We start from the raw sequence: 13,316 nt of genomic DNA on the forward strand, positions 1-13,316 counted from the left end.
AAAGTGAGTTTACAAGTGTTGAAAACTTTCCTCCCAAGAAAAACAACACAAGTCGTAATGTCAGTCACCCAAAAACGAGCTATAATCTAACGGTCGTAGTAATTGTGAGCAGTGGTGCAGTTCAGATGACGTTTATATATATGTGGACAGATTTCCTCATTCAGAGGAGGAGGCTGAATGGAGGCTTTAACCCAACAGTGGACTTTAACACAGGAGACGCTGTTCGTTTCCTGTTTCCAACCACGAGTCGGGACAGTTTTTTTAAAAAGCGCAACTACAATCGTCCCCTAGCTTTAATCCTGTGGTTATTATTGTAACCATGACGATGTAGGTGGTCTAACCTTAACAAAGTTTGACCTTCATTTTGGCCGTAACACCCCAACAATCCTGCCACCACCACTCGTTGGCCAGTCCACAACAATGCTGTCCATTTACTTCAATAAAAGTACCAATACAACAATGTAAAAGTCCTGCATGTAAAATCCTACTACAGTAAAAGTACATAAGTATTATGAGCTTGATGTAGTTAAAGTATTGCAGTAAAAGTACATAAGTATTATGAGCTTGATGTAGTTAAAGTATTGCAGTAAAAGTAGTGGTTCGGTCCCTCTGACTGATATATTATTATATATGACATCATTAGATTATTAATAGTGAAGCATCAGTGTTAGAGCAGCATGTTACTGTTGTAGCTGCTGGAGGTGGAGCTAGTTTACACTACTTTATATACAGTTAGCTAGTTTAGTCCAGTGGTTCCCAACCTAGGGGTCGGGCCCCTCCAAAGGGTCAGCAGATAAATCTGAGGGGTCGTGAGATGATTAATGGGAGAGGAAAGAAGAAAAAACAAAGTTCTGATACACAAATCTGTTTTCAGTTTTTTGGACTTTTTCTCTAATCTTTGATTTTTGCTGAAATATTGGATCATTTGAACATTTATTGAAATGAAAGCATGTGAGAAGTTTAGAGGGAAAAATCACTATTTGGTGGAGCTGTTAACAACTCATAGACATGTGAAATGTGACCCCGACTACACACTGCTTTTTGTAAGACGTCAAAAGACAAAAAGGTTGGAAACCACTTGTTTCATATTTAACAATGTGTTGTATTTTAAAAGCTTGTTATATTATCCATTGTGTCAAATCTTCATCTGAAAAGTAATTAAAGCTGTCAAATAAATGTAGTGGAGTAGAAAGTATAAAGTAGCAGTAGTCAAGTAAAGTACAAGTACCTCAAAATTGTACTTAAGTACAGTACTTGAATAAATGTACTTAGTTACTTTTAAAGCACCAAATATGTGTTAATCCGTCACACTCTGAATAGTTTCTGACAGATGCACCATTTCCTCCTGTTTTGTTTACTAAAAATCACAGCGGCCAGCTGTTTTAGGAAATTACTGAAGCTGCTGAATCATCCAATATGGATGTAGTTACTGGGCGTACTGGTCCATTTACGATCTCTCTCTCTCAGTCTGCTAATATTTGTCTCAGAGCCTTCACTTAATGCCACAGTTAACATCACAGCGCATACCTCAAACCATCACATTGTACGCTGTGTGTGTGTGTTTGCGACACAGACTCAGTCACAGTACATTACAACTGAGTGAACTCATGATTACCTGGGAGGAAAAGTGCTGTGAATAATTTAGCCAGATTACATATTGATGCTGCTCGGTCATAAAGATTGCAGCGCGTGTATGGGCATTACTTAAAATTGTATAATGTGAAACATTTTAAACCGTCCCTCATGTTAATCCCCGGGCTGAGCTGTAATCAGTGTGAGTCACAATACGAGAGTACGACTTCCATTACCTTTGTGATGTACATGTGGTGAAGTGTTTGTGTATGTTTGCATATTTCATAAAAAATAAGATTCACACGAACATATAACAGGAGCATAAATGTCACAAGCAGACAGTCACAGATACCCAAGAGGTTTCATCAAACAGAAGAAGACAAAAGACATCACGATAAATGCTTTATAGCAGACAGGTGACCTGTAGGAAGTGAAAAAGCTTTACATCAATAAGCATTTAGCATCTGACATAGAGTAGAAGAGAATATTTCAGGAGCCCAGATGAACATTGAAACATGTTTTTCTTGCTGTAATCATTCCTCCTGTTCATATTGACCATTGGAAGATCCCTTCATAATGCACTTACAATGGAAGTGATGGGTCAAATCAAGTAGATATCTTTCAACGTTACAGTCTTTTTTCCACTGCAGCTCAACAGAGAAACACTGTCCGAGGAAACACAAAGAGGGAATTTGATGCTATTGGATGGATAATAATAATAATAATAATAATAATAATAATAATAATAATAATAATAATTTCACTAACTGAGACAACACCAAGAACATTAGATTTCAATAGTTTAATTGAGATAATGAAAGAGAGCTGACATGTTGATGGATGGGTTGGAGAACCTGATGAAGGATTAGGGATGGAGGGATGAAGTGATGGTGGGAGGAGAGGGGAGAGTTGAGGAACATAGAATGGAGGGTTGAGGGTTGACGATGGACGACGACGACTGCTGACGGTGGGGAGGTAGTAGGGAACGGGGGGGGGAGAAGGTTGAGACTTTGAGTGGAGGAACTGTCTCTCCAGTCCATCGCCTGGATAGAGCCCCCCGTTCCTGTGTTAAAGCGGAGGAGAGAGAATCGTTGATGAAAAGAGAGGGGTTAGGGTGGGAGGGACTTGCAACTGAGACGAGGGGAGAAGAACGGATGAGGTTTATGCCTAAGTACTCCATTGTGCGGAAGTGGGATGTGTACTTGGCCCGGCGTTCTGTTCCCGAACTTTGTTTATAAATCTATAAACTTCATAAGTTTATTTAGTATAGCACCTTTCACAGAAATGAAATCCATAAAGTGCTTCACAGGAATAAGAGTTAAAAATAAAACCATAAAAACATACATAGAGTAAAAACATGTGCCACAAGTTAAAATTAACCTTAACACACTCCAATCACACAACTCAAAAAGACACAAAAGCCAATTTAAAAAGATGGGTCTTCAATAGTTTTTTAAAAGCTTCTACAGAGACTGCTGACCATATATGTACAGGAAGAGCTTTCCATAGTGTTGGAGCCACAAATGCAAGGGCATGATCACCTTTAGTTTTCAGCCGCGAGCGAGGGACAGCCAGTACGTCCTGGTTGGATGACCTAAGTGACCCACTGGCGACGTAGGGATTGATAAGATCCATGATGTGCTCAGGTGCCTCTCCATGCAGGGCTCTATATTTAATAGCAAGAACCTTAAAATAAATCCTAAAACAGATGGGAAGCCAGTGCAAAGAACTTAAAATAGGAGTGATGTGAGTCATCCTGCTGGACCTGGTTTTGCAGCCTTGCAGCAGCATTTTGGACCATTTGTAGCCGGTTCAGAGATGCTTTGCTGAGACAAGTGAAAATGGAATTACAACAGTCCAAATGGGATGATATGAATGCATGAATTATCATTTATAGATCCGGTTTTGATATGATGGACTTGAGTTTAGCGACATTTCATAGATGTTTCGATAACATTTGCATGTCAGGATATGGTTAGCTTAGCTTAGCATAAAGACTGGAGGCAGGGGGAAACAGCTTGCCTGGGTGTGTCTAAAGTTCAACAAGACTATTGGTGTGTTCAGACAGAGTTTATGGTGTTTATTCGCCCCAAACAGCCAAAATACCAACTGTACGTAGCTGTAAACTAGCTAGCGACAGATGCACCGACCGTGTCTGTTTCTGTGTATTTCTGTTCGGTTCAGCTTCGAACTCCAAACTCACCAGAAACTCCAGTTCTTGCTGTGGTTTCTCTCCAGTCTCTCTTCTTTTCCCCGTTTTCTCTGTATGAACAGACTCATAAAGCTCTGGGATACATGCAAATATTTTACTAAAGCTGAAACTTTTTCTATCCGTGTGGATCGTGTATCTTCGCGTCAATTCACATCCCGGGCAAATTTGCACCAGGTTGCATCTTCCAATGACTTTGTATGTAAATGCCTCACGTCTAAAATTTGCTTAGTGTCAAGCTAGTGTCAGGATGGGACCTTGTTTTAAACTCAATTTTTATTGACATTGATCCCAACATGAACATTTGCATGTTTAAATGTATCGTTCTGTTTGGGTTTTATCGTATTTACATATCTAAATTTGTTTTTTATTATATATATTGCGTGGTTTTCATTTCACTGCAAGTTTTTTATGTTTGGATTGAAGATCAAGGTGGTGAAAGCTAGCTGTGATTAACCCAGCTCAGGATTGGCTGCAGTGTGTTTTTATCACATTTTATCATTTTTATACGGCTTTCTTTTCTTTCTTTCAGCTTAGGAGCAGTTTTTATTCTACTGTGTGATATTTTATTGGTCTAAATAAGTTAGTTCTCCCGTAGCTGTCCATTTCTTAAACAGTGGAAATATTTTTGCTGATCTATTAGCTTTGAGCTAAATGCTAACATAAGCATACTAACATGCTCACAGTGACAATGCTAACGTTAGCGTGGTAACATTTGCTAATTAGCACTAAAGACAAAGTACAGCTGAAGTAAAGAAGGATAACTAAAGTCAGTAGGATTCATCCTTTGGGCAACATGAATATCTGTTCAAAATTTCATGGCAACGCATCCAATAGTTGTTGAGATATTTCAGTCTGGAGCAAAGTGGTGGACTGACTTTGCTAACAAAGCTAAAAATACACCGACCGAAATCTCAAAATCTCATTTGTTTAATGGCAACCACTTTCACATTACACGCAGTCATTTGATCCATCGTTAATACTAACACCATAATTAATGGAGCTTTAAACCTTCATTAACTGATGTTCACTTGTTTTCAGCAGTAACACATAGTGAACACAACACTGACATATCATCATCTTCTAAGTTGATATGTTGAACTTGTTAGCAAACAGTTGCTTATTTCCACATCCAGCAGTTAAAGAGAAACATTATTATTCATTTGGAGTCGTGTTTCTGTCCACCTGAGAGCGCTGAGAGTGAACCAGAACAGTAAAGTTGCAGCCGGACAGATAAACAATGAGCTGAAACTCACTATAAAGCTCCGTAAAACACATTACACACATAATAGATCAGACTGTGGAGTTATGAAAAATATCAGTTATAGCTGTTTTAAGTATCTAGAGTTAGAGTGTAACATAAGTGTGTGTGTGTGTGTGTGTGTGTGTGTGTGTGTGTGTGTGTGTGTGTGTTCGTTCCTCCATTCACATCTTATTAGTCTCTGCAGTGATAGGGTCTGACATTTAACCATGTCACAGCAGACCCCCGAGCAGAACGGCTACTTTCTAACAGAATAACATCCTTATTTGTTTGGGCCAAACTGAATTGGATTATAACAACACACACACACACACACACACACGAACACACAAACCACTGTCTCCATCTAGTTAGCGTTAGTCTGTGTGTTTGTATTTTCACACTATCATTTTATTGATTTTCAGTGACATGACCGAAAGCAAATCTTTTTCAGCCTCAGAACAAACACATACTGTACATTATTCATGTTAAGTCAGTAAATTACAGTGTTCCACCCTGGACTCACCTGCTACTCTCAGCTACGACACATTAGCTCATCCTCCTCCCCCTCAGCTGCCCCCCCCCCCCCCCCCCCCCCCCCCACCTTACACTTGTCACTTATCTTGAGAAGCTGTCTGCAGTAGAAACAGCATGAGCTGTCGCCTCAGGCAGAGTCAGCCGCCATGAAAGCACTACAGGCAATGAAGAAGAAGCACAGAGGAAAAACATCCAGACTGAAACGACAAAAAGAAAAGGCCAGCAGTCATGGTGTCCCTTTTTTTGTTATTGGAGCGACTCCGAGCCACATGCCGCAGCTCACATGTCGACTCACGCTGTGCCTTCAGCAGTACACATTATAAGATATCATATAAAGGTCCGATAAGTAGAATTTATACACATACAGCAGCTTTAAAGGAATAGTTAAAGCTTCTTTGCTTTGTTTTTGAGAGTGAAATGAGAGGATGGACATCACTCTGTGTGTTACAGTCAGACAGTGGAGTCAGGATATGGTTAGCCTAGCTTAGCATAAAGTTCGATTTCTTGCACTTTCAACTGTCAAATAAAGGCAAAAATGCCCAAACTTCTTTTTAAAAAGAGGCATTTGAGGAGTTAAAGGATAGGTTTGGCGATTTTTGGCTATATTTTTCTTATAGTCAACAAATCTCATGTGCAGAGCCAAGCCAGTAGCAGTAGCAGCTAGCTTGTTTAGAAACGGCTCCAAAGAGTAATAACAGTGATACTATTGTAACTGTCAGGAGAGAGGTTCGTTATATGGCAGACGCCACTGAGCATGTGCAGGAACGCGGTTCTGTTTACAGCTTCGCTAGCTTGTTGTGCTACGTATCACAACCTCTGGACTTTGTACTGAAGTTCTTTGAGAAATTTACAATGTAGTGCAAAGTCCAGAGGTTGTGATATGTAGCACAACAAGCTAACGAAGCTGTAAACAGAACCGCGTTCCTGCACATGCTCAGTAGCGTCTGCCTTACACAGAACTGCTCTCCTGAGACTGAAAACATGATGCTGTTATTAGTCTTTGGAGCCGTTTCTAAACAAACTAACGTGACCAAACTCTTCATGATGAAGGAACATGTCACCCAGTGCAGCCGTGTGACTCACTGGCGTGTTTTTAATTGTTTCTGGACAACAACGGAGGAGGAATATATAAGAAAAATATAGAAAATTGCCAGATTTACCCTTTAAGAATGAGACGGTCTGGTCATAGTTGGTTGAGGAAGACAATACAGTATTAAAAAGTAGTGTAATATTTTTTTTTCTACAAGAAAAGTAAAAATATAGAAGTTATGTCAACAATGATGCTTTACTCACATAGCAGACAGCAATAACTCGAGCTGAGTCTCTAACAAACTTTGATGACTATTAATATCCTGCACGACACTGACAGTACAGGTACATTTAAATAATGAAATTAATTATTTATACAATTGAAATACATTATATAAATGGGAAACGAGTGATAACAATTGAGCAGTGCACCAACCATAATCAGTTCCAGAGAGATGAACTGCACACCAACCAGAAATATAAAAGAGGTAAAACATTGCTCTTAAAAATTTTATTATCACTCAAAGAACAATATAAAGAAGCTCTGGACGATCTTGGCTTTGCTCCACATATTTTAAATGGCTGTTAGCCAAAAAAACTTTATAAGCTGATAATATTTTAAAGGGTTGTATTGTTGTGGATGTTCTTCTGTCCCCAAGTGAAAAACAGCTTTAAAAGAAATAGTCTACAGTGAACATTTCATCTTGGTATCCTTTAATAATAATAATAAAGATAATAATAAACTGCATTTATACACCACATTTTATAAAAGTGGATGTAATCTGTGCTTCACAAGATATTAAAATAATAAAATAAAAATTCACATAGAAACATAAGAACAAAAATAACACGACGAATAAACTGAAAAACAAATGTGAAAGTTCTTTATCTTTGAAATACTCATAAATTAAAGGTCCACTTACCAGCGTTTAATCACATCTAACAGTCGTCCTCAGCAGAGGATGTGTTAAATGCTGGATGTGGTTAAAAGCTTCGGAACGAGGGTTATTTATTCATTGTCAAACATGACAATGAATAAATAAGAGAAGAGTAGTTGTGGTTTTTAACATTTTTATCAGAGATGCTCTCAGTGTCTCTGCTGTTTATCACATATCTCTGTCTACATATTCATTCATTTACTTCCTGTTTGTCTCTCCGGCAGCAGCGATGACTTGTTTAAGTTTCAGACTTTCAGGTGTTAAATAACAGATTTGGAAAGTTAACGTCTCACAGCAGCAGCAGCGCCCCATTAGAGAATATTTTTAGCTCAACAACGCGTGATTTTCTAGAAAACACGTCGAGTGGTTGGAGTGCGTGTTGGAGTGTGCACCTTCAGGACAAACTGGAGGGTCGTTCAACGGCACGAGTGGCACATAATTGATTTTTGGGATGATGCTGTACAGAGTGGACGTTTACATCAGCACAGAGCTCAGGGTTACAGTAGTTACTCATGTATTTATGCTTCTGGTGAGTCAAGCAATCTTTGTGAAAATGCATTTTGCTTACGCTGCAGTTCTTCGGGGTCAGAGAGTCACGCTTTGCTTACACATTTCTCCAGAGATTTTTTCTGGATGTTTGGCAGTTTTTCAACTTGAGCGGTTGTCATTGGTGTCCACTCTGCTTCACTCAGCCATCTGTCCAGAGAAGCAGAATTAATGAAGTTAGCTGGATAACTGAGCCGAGTGAACCCCTCAAACTGGAAGTTAAAACAGCTGTTTGGGAGGTTACTCGATGTACCTGCTGTACGTTTAGTTTTCTGTCATTTAAACATTAAGGATTACCTATGACAGACATTTAAATTCATATATTGTCAATCATTATTTATGACAAAGTCAACAAAGTCCCAACTCAACAAATCCATCTCCATGACAACAGAGCAAACTCCATCCACTGATGAAGACTGTGTGATACAACTGAAACCTCTGGGGAAAAAAAAAAGCTAGTAAGTGGACAAGCTTGAAAATAATGTACCCAAAATAAAAAAAGGTTACTGTTCATAACCGTGGTCACATTTGAAAGGCAGTCTTTAAATTTTATAACTAATAAGGCAGAATGCGTATAAACAATCCTGAACCAAAGTTACAGAGGCTAAAGTGTCGTTTAACAGGTCAAAGCAGCTAAAATCAATATTATTTTATTACCAATGTATGAACTAACTCATCAAGGCTACAGTCAGCTACAAGTAGGCATTGCTGTTCTCTTTCAGATCTGTTTTTATCTGATATTTCTTAACATTTTGTCAAATAGTCTCTATATAAAGTCTGCTGAATTAGCTACTATCACTGAGTTACTGAGATACTGAAGAAAACTTTAAAATATGATGATTGTCAGGCAGGTTCTGCAGCCTCTTTTTTCTCTGATTTCTTAGTGGATTTATGGAGGCGATGCACATCAGAGATAATGATATCCTCGGGAAGTGTAAGTCACACTGAATGATATCAATATCGATGGCCAAAGTGCAAAACCGATTGGCGGTTTTCACTTTGGATGATGAGAACAAGGAAGGTTTTGCTCATATTCAGTCTGTCTGCAGGATAATCCCGCCCTTCGTTGTGACAGAAAAGTCACACAACAAAACAAAAACACAACGCAGAGTCCCTGGATGTGTAGAGAAGCTACAGCACGAATCACTGAACATTCATCTCCACTGGACGAGGAAGCAAATACACTGAATTTAAGGAATTCTGACCCTAGTATACTACAATGTAGTAACTATTACATTTACTACATCTTTTTACCTGAAAACAAACTTAATATTAGTTTTAATTTAATTTTAATTATTAACTTAATTTAGAGCATCGTTTTGTAGAACCTCTTCCAACTTGCACCAAGTGCAAAAGCTCCTCTCTGCACTTTACGAGGCATTAATATCTAATATAATAATATAGTCCAAAAACAGTGTATTATGTATCCTTAACAAATACTATTCTGCAAGAAAACAAGTTTTTTTCAGTTTTCTCAAAAAAGTGCATTTTTCAGATTGGAGGTTTTGCTCTTCGGCCGTCGATATGTGTTTCAGGGCTGCAACTAATGATTATTTTCATAATGTGTTGATTAGTTTAGATTAGTTGATTAGATTAGAACTCTCGATTAGTCACTGTTTCCCAAAGTTTCCCAAAATGTCTTCAAATGTCTTGTTTTGTCCCGACCAACAGTCCACAACCCAAATATATTCAGTTTACTGTCACAGAAGAATAAAGGAGCCAGAAAATATTCACATTTAAGAAGCTAAAACCAGAGAATTTGGTATTTTCTTCTTAAAAACGTCTTGAAGCGATTATTCGATTATCAAAATAGTTGTTGATTAATTCACTTAAGTTGGCAACTAATCGATTAATCAACTGATAGTTGTGTTTCATGTCTGTGTATTCATATTTGACTGAGTTATGACTCAGTATGTTCGGCTCATCTTCGACTCTCCGGCGCCCCCCTGTGGAGGCTTTGTGTTGGTGAATGTTCATGTCTACTACAGACCAGATCCTGTCATTTCTCCGTGGTTAAAATGCCGTCCATGAGCTCAATCACTGAGGAGCACAGAGAATATTTCCTCCTCCTGTAATGATCATCCTGTCCTGAGGGGGGCCTCATTTGTATTTCACAAAATGTTACACCAGCCCCTTTAAATGCACCTCGGGCGATGATGAGTCAGAAACTGCATATTTTAGTAATTTTGTGAAAACAAAAACAAAAACTTTTTTTTTTTAGGTCATTTAAAGTTTGAAGACGTGCTGAGAGAAAATGGATTTTTAAGAAAACAGCAGAAAGCAATAACATGAAAGTCTGTCTTCACTGAAATACTTCTGCTTTTCCACTCTCTCTCCTCTCCATCTTCTCATCAGTTTCACATGTTTCACCATTTCAAAAAATCCAATCCTCTGACCCCAGCAAACAATTTTTCTGTCCTCTTCTCGTCTGCACTGAGGATTTTATTATCCACTCCTGTGCAGGAGCTGATCACATCTGAGCGAGCGGCACTTCTCCTCGCCACTGATGTCTTCTTATCCTGATTTTCCATCATGCTCTCCTCCTCCGGGTCATGCTGTGTGACTTACCTGCCTTTCAGCTCAGCCACAGTTAGACTCCTGAAGAAAATAGTAGCCAGTGACGGCTGCTATCAGTGTTTCCCAGAGCTCATGAATGTGCTGCCTTTAAGCGACTTTGCCAACATGTGTCACAGAAACAGCTTTTCTGGGCCAAAAAGCGGTCTGACTCGAGGCAGTGCTCTCTGATTTACGCGGCGCTTTTACATTTGTCTTCTGCCTTCAGACGCTGTGAACGACCGGTCTGTTCTGTGCCTCTGGCTCAGAAAACATGTGTCACGGCTCTTCGCTTTCTCTCTGACAAACAAATGTAAGAATAAAATCTGTTACTGTAATGGCCTGAATATTGGACTTTTTTTTTTTTTTTTTTTTTTTCCTGGAACTTGTTTGTTTATATCTGATGAAGTTTGGACAGATCGAAAATGTGATTTCATAAATATTCCAGCAGTAAGCGAGACAGTGTGCAGTATTTGTATAATATTCAAGAACCAGACATTTACATATTCTCAACATTAGATATTCTCTTAAAAAAGATTAAAAAAAAAGATAAGATTTTATTCTTTTAGCAGGAAATTTGCCTTGGACACATAATTCTGCTGCTGCTGCTGCTGCACAGTACCAAATAATTCATCAGTATACATCAAACATCTCATAAATACTGCAGTAAAAAGTAAAATAAATTACTCAGGATGAAAACTAACTGGTAAAACTGATCTAAAAAAAAAAAAAAGGACAGGTTCAAAGGTCACATCAGAAAGTGACAAAGCAAAACAAATCCTAATTAATAGCTGCTTCTTTTGGTCAACATTGTACACCCTGTCCAGACAATAAGGAGCTTGTTAGCCTGTTAGCTTAGCTCGGTCACTCATGGGACAATCAGTTCGCACAGTTTTTATTCATTATTATTCGTTTATTGTTTAAAGATGTATTTGTAACATTGACTTCTGTCTCGTACGTCACTTTTGTGGAGCAGTTTTTTTATTCCGACAGAGGAGTTTCAATAAAAGTGGAAGGTGCAACACAGCTAATAAGCTACGACGCTCACACAGCAGACATCATAGCTACGTACTATAAGTCTTCAAATCTTACTAACAGAGTAATAATTTCCAATTAATAACAATAATAATAATAAAGTTTATTTATGTAGTACTAATATATATAGTATAGTATATAGTATCAAATCGTTCAAGACCAAATTAAAAAAATTTAATAAAGACCAATCAGCTGAGTCAAGTTTACATTATTAATTTCTAATTGACATTGTGGGTGTATGTGATTTGCTGTTGTGTGTAGCTTTGTATTTTGTATGGTGTGTTCTGTGTGGGGTTTTTTGGGGTTTGTTTTTGCTTTGTACTGTTGTTGTTGTGCTGTTGTATGTGTTGATTGTGGGGGACTACGGAAGCAAATTAGCTTCGAGCTAACTCCGGTGCAGTGCATCTTTAATGTTTAAAACTGCACACTGTCCCGATCAATAAATCAAATCAAATCAAATTGGTTAACGGCACAAACTGTCAGGTAAGAGTTCACCAAAATCTATCTATCTATCTATCTATCTATCTATCTATCTGTCTATCTATCTATCTATCTATCTATCTGTCTATCTATCTATCATAACTGGGAGTAAGTCTCCCAATAAAAGTTTTATATTTCACAGTCAGCAAAGAACTCTTTATTCTTAAGATGACTCTTCAGAGTGTTGTGAAGTTTAATTTACTTAAAATTTTACGAGGTGTTATGGAGTTTTTTCTTTCTGTGAAAACCTGCCCAGAGCATCATCACAGACAACCAGCTGTCATGCAGGAGCCACAATCCGATCCTTAATGTCCATTAAACAAATGATTCCTCATTAGAAACTCAGCTTTCGTCCAAGATTTACTCATCTGTAACGATCCCCCTCGGGATGAACCGGAGAAGCACCGTGTTGAGACATTACAACTCACCCAAAAATGTTGCAGACTGCTTCATCTGTATCCTCCCTCTGGTAATCCGTCAGTGGCAGCTTGAATAACCCTTCTTTGGTGTTTGTGTATGCGGCTACTGAGGGAGGTGAACATGACATGACATGTTTCAGCTTTACACTGCTGGCTCCAGGTCTGCGCTCTCATTGCACTGTTGCAGGACTCTGAGTTCTTCGTGCTGTTGAGGATCGTTCTTTAAGACTCACCTCTAAGAAGGTTGGATGTTTGGGCTCGTTGTCATGCTGCAGATGATCAGACACCTCCCTGATAGTGTTGCATTATGGATGAAAATCTAAACATCTTAAAGTGCCTAAAACTTTTACACAGTTCTGTATGTCAACATGTATTTGACATTTGACATTCATGGTTGCCAGATGACGTATTCTAATGACTTTAGTGACTTTTCCTCTAGCACCATCATGAGGTTGACATTTATGTTCTTTATTTAAATATCTTGACAACTATTGGATGGATTCCTGTGGAATTAGATTCACACATTCATGTTCACCAGAAGATGAATAGAAATGACTTTTAATCTTTGTCCAATATTTTGTTTTTTGACCAAATAACTGCAAAACTCACAATGGCCTCAGCTGTATTTTGTATTTTGTACTAATTAGCAAATGTTAGCATGCTACCATGCTAAACCAACACAGTGAACTTCATAAACATTACATCTGCTAAACATCAACATGCTAGCATTTTCACTGTGAACATATGCTGATGTTAAC

At 38.3% G+C, this 13,316-nt stretch overlaps 1 protein-coding gene across 1 annotated transcript in view; it reads left to right on the forward strand.

Annotated features, from left to right (window-relative positions):
• LOC122968041 (oocyte zinc finger protein XlCOF6-like) overlaps window positions 1-13,316 on the forward strand; it is an 813,118-nt gene that overhangs the window by 47,278 nt on the left and 752,524 nt on the right. The window lies entirely within an intron of this gene.

Source organism: Thunnus albacares, chromosome 18 (assembly GCF_914725855.1).
Source record: "Thunnus albacares chromosome 18, fThuAlb1.1, whole genome shotgun sequence".
Taxonomy (NCBI): domain Eukaryota; kingdom Metazoa; phylum Chordata; class Actinopteri; order Scombriformes; family Scombridae; genus Thunnus; species Thunnus albacares.